Source organism: Bison bison, unplaced genomic scaffold, assembly GCF_000754665.1.
Source record: "Bison bison bison isolate TAMUID 2011002044 unplaced genomic scaffold, Bison_UMD1.0 scf7180017864485, whole genome shotgun sequence".
Classification (NCBI taxonomy): Eukaryota; Metazoa; Chordata; class Mammalia; order Artiodactyla; family Bovidae; genus Bison; species Bison bison.
Genome location: NW_011495045.1, coordinates 8,310,535 through 8,315,275, shown reverse-complemented (window position 1 = coordinate 8,315,275; position 4,741 = coordinate 8,310,535).

Sequence of the window (4,741 nt, the reverse complement as noted above, 5' to 3'; positions counted from 1 at the left end):
ATCTTTTAAAATATATTTTAATCTTTTACTATAAATATGCAAATATTTAACCAGTTTTTTCACTTAGCTTTTAATTCATTTATATATTGTTGTACAGATATTTTTATTTGTCTTGCTAATGTATCTGTCTTGCTAACGTATCTGTCTTGCTCCTTAGAGTTTGCATTTTGAGTGTTATTTAATATGATCCCTAATTACATATCTCAAAATTATGATTATATCCCTCAGTTCTGCAGTTAATATCATATAGGTTTTTAAATAAATGCTTATATCTTTAGCTGAAATACATTTTTATTTTGTGAATATTTTAGGGTAGAAATTTAACACTACATTTTTCTCTAGTTCAAAGTCAGCAAAATAACACAATTTAATTTCTTCTCCATATACTTCTTAAAAAAAAAAAAGAACAGTTTTGTAGGACATATAGAATGGACATATCTGAAAACGATTATGGATAAAGGGGAGAAACATAGATTCTTTGGTGGGTAAGAGTATAGGAGGTTAGAAGGAGATTAGGTCTGTTTCCTAAATTAGCTGGAACACCATAGTCTCATGCTATTCAATGAATACCTAGAAGCAAATTGATCCTTCCTTCTTGTTAAGGGAAATGGGTGCCTGAGATGATGGGCAGACCTGATGTTGCAGCAAGAGGACAAGCTTGAGTGTTCTGAATCAGTGCACAGGTGTGGTGGGCATTGCTGGTGGCAAGTAACAGGAAACCAGCCTACTGCTCCTGTGCTTTGTGGGGGACAGTGATGTTTGCAGGCTGCAGGTAAGCCTCAAGCAGTTTAGTAGGTGGCCAAGCTGTTTCCCTACGTGAATGAGAAGGAACAGACCTAGCTGAGTACGTTGGATAAATTCATTCCATAAAACTTTCCAATATGTATTCAGCTAAGATCTCTGAGAGGAATGAGAGTAGATTGCGGTCAAAGAATAAGTAAATAAGGTGTATTCCATAAATGAAGTTTTATCAGTGGAAACATTGCTTATGTTCCCAATAACATTTGGAGCATCTTCTTAAGAGGATAAATTGTTTGTGTACCAAAAGTGAACTTTTTCTACCAAATTGCAGACAACAAAAGATTTCTGATTCACTTGTGTAACTTGATTTCTAAGGAATTGCTGAAATTTAGTGTCATACCTTAATTTTCAGTATTAATATTGTGTGTTAAAAATTACCAAGGAAATTTAACCTTTATTTATGGCATGATAAAAACTATAGCTTAATATAATAATACATTTTATTTTATAGAATTATAGACTCAAAGTGATTTTTTCTTACTGATATGTTATCTCATGGCCCTTAGTCTTAGCATCTGAGTTGACACAAATTTGAAATCCCAAGTCTAAATTAATGTGCTTTGTATTATTAGGTAGTCTTGAATCATCAAGTTGTCTTCATGCCAAGAAGCAATAGTTCTGGCAATAAAGGTAACACCATGAGTGACTTAACTTTATATGTGTTAATGTAAATATTGCTATATACTGAGAGTGGAAGACAAAACTGTGGCAGAACCTCATAAAAGAGAAAACAGCTTACAGTGTGGCTGGAGGCTTGCAAATATTGAGTGGGAAAGAAGGAGATGTTAAGTACATCATCACCAATGTTATTAATATACAAATTAACAAATTGAGTTAATTTGTTAACAAATTAAAGTGAGTTGCCTATAAAACACAGTTAATTTATCCAAGCTGAGGTCAGCCCCCAGACTCCTGAATTCTAATACTCCAGGAATGTTTCCTGATACCTGTTTAAATATAATATGCTCCAATTTTTGAATTTAAATAATGTTTTATTTATACTTTTTACTGTAGACAACATTTGATAGTTTATGGTAAAGAATGAGTTCTAGAGATGGATGGTATAGAGCAAATCCTAACTATTGTTTCCTAGTATGACTCTGGTATGACACTTGACAAATTTCTCGTCCATTGGCAAAAATGGGAATTATTATTTTATCTACCACGAAATCCATTGTAGGACTCCAATGAAGTAATCTGTTTTAAAGAATGTATATTAGTACCATAAATAAGTTGATCACTGATTTATTCCACCAGTCTCAAACTTCGACAGTCGATGTGACTGTTTTTTAGAACTCGTTTTTGATTGTATTCGGTTTATCCCTTATACTATTCTCTGACAAATAATCTGACTCATTCTGGAAATCAGCATATACATCAACTCAGATAAATCTTTTATCATGAATCCACAGGAAGTGTCCATTTTTCTTTGAAAATTACAATTTATATAGCATTATTTTACACATTCTTCTGTGTATTCTTGCCACCTCTTCTTAATATCTTCTGCTTCTGTTAGATCCATACCATTTCTGTCCTTTATCGAGCCCATCTTTGCATGAAATGTTCCCTTGGTATCTCTAATTTTCTTGAAGAGATCTCTAGTCTTTCTCATTCTGTTGTTTTCCTCTATTTCTTTGCATTGATCCCTGAGGAAGGCTTTCTTATCTCTCCTTGCTATTCTTTGGAATTCTGCATTTAGATGCTTATATCTTTCCTTTTCTCCTTTGCTTTTTGCTTCTCTTCTTTTCACAGCTATTTGTAAGGCCTCCTCAGACAGCCATTTTGCTTTCTTGCATTTCTCTTCCATGGGAATGGTCTTGATCCCTGTCTCCTGTACAATGTCATGAACCTCCGTCTATAGTTCATCAGGCACTCTGTCTATCCAATCTAGTCCCATATATCTATTTCTCACTTCCACTGTATAATCATAAAGGATTGATTTAGGTCATACCTGAATGGTCTAGTGGTTTTCCCTACTTTTCAATTTAAGTCTGAATTTGGCAATAAGGAGTTCATGATCTGAGCCACAGTCAGCTCCTGGTCTTATTTTTGCTGACTGTATAGAGCTTCTCCATTTTGGTTGCAAAGAATATAATCAATCTGATTTTGGTGTTGACCATCTGGTGATGTCCATGTGTAGAGTCTTTTCTTGTGTTGTTGGAAGAGGGTGTTTGCTATGACCAGTGTGTTCTCTTGGCAAAACTCTATTAGCCTTTGCCCTGCTTCATTCCATATTCCAAGGCCAAATTTGCCTGTTACTCCAGGTGTTTCTTGACTTCTTACTTTTGCATTCCAGTCCCCTATAATGAAAAGGACATCTTTTTTGGGTGTTAGTTCTAAAAGGTCTTGTAGGTCTTCATAGAACCGTTCAACTTCAGCTTCTTCAGTCCTACTGGTTGGGGCATAGACTTGGATTACCGTGATATTAATTGGTTTGCCTTGGAAATGAACAGAGATCATTCTGTTGTTTTTGAGATTGCATCCAAGTACTGCATTTCGGACTCTTTTGTTGACCATGATGACTACTCCATTTCTTCTAAGGGATTCCTGCCCACAGTAGTAGATATAACAGTCATCTGAGTTAAATTGACCCATTCCAGTCCATTTTAGTTCACTGATTCCTAGAATATCGACCTTCACTCTTGCCATCTCCTCTTTGACCACTTCCAATTTGCCTTCATTTATGGACCTGGCAGTCCAGGTTCCTATGCAATATTGCTCTTTACAACATTGGACCTTGCTTCTAACACCAGTTACATCCACAACTGGGTATTGTTTTTGCTTAGGCTCCATCCCTTTATTCTTTCTGGAGTTATTTCTCCACTGGTCTCCAGTAGCATATCGGGCACCTACCGACCCAGTGAGTTCCTCTTTCAGTATCCTATCATTTTGCCTTTTCATACTGTTCATGGGGTTCTCAAGGCAAGAATACTGAAGTGGTTTGCCATTGCCTTCTCCAGTGAAACACATTCTGTCAGAAAAAGAGCTTCATGATGCAGATAATCACGATGGTGTGATCACTCACCTAGAGTCAGACATCCTGGAATGTGAAGTCAAGTGGGCCTTAGAAAGCATCACTGCAAACAAAGCTAGTGGAGGTGATGGAATTCCAGTTGAGCTATTTCAAATCCTGAAAGATGATGCTGTGAAAGTGCTGCACTCAATATGCCAGCAAATTTGGAAAACTCAGCAGTGGCCACAGGACTGGAAAAGGTCAGTTTTCATTCCAACCCCAAAGAAAGGCAATGCCAAAGAATGCTCAAACTACTGCACAATTGCACTCATCTCACATGTTAGTAAAGTAATGCTCAAAATTCTGCCAGCCAGGCTTCAGCACTTTGTGAACCATGCACTTCCTGTTGATCAAGCTGGTTTTAGAAAAGGCAGAGGAACCAGAGATCAAATTGCCAACATCTGCTCAATCACGGAAAAAGCAAGAGAGTTCCAGAAAAACATCTATTTCTGTTTTATTGACAATGCCAAAGCCTTTGACTGTGTGGATCACAATAAACTGTGGGAAATTCTGAAAGAGGTGGGAATGCCAGACCACCTGACCTGCCTCTTGAGAAACCTATATGCAGGTCAGGACGCAACAGTTAGAACTGGACATGGAACAACAGACTGGTTCCAAATAGGAAAAGAAGTACGTCAAGGCTGTATATTGTCACCCTGCTTACTTATATGCAGAGTACATCATGAGAAATGCTGGACTGGAAGAAGCACAAGCTGGAATCAAGATTGCCAGGAGAAATATCAATAACCTCAGATATGCAGATGACACCACCCTTATGGCAGGAAGTGAAGAGGAATTAAAAACCCTCTTGATGAAAGTGAAAGATGAGAGTGAAAAAGTTGGCTTAAAACTCAACATTCAGAAAATGAAGATCATGGCATCTGGTCCCATCACTTCATGGCAAATAGATGGGGAAACAGTGGAAAC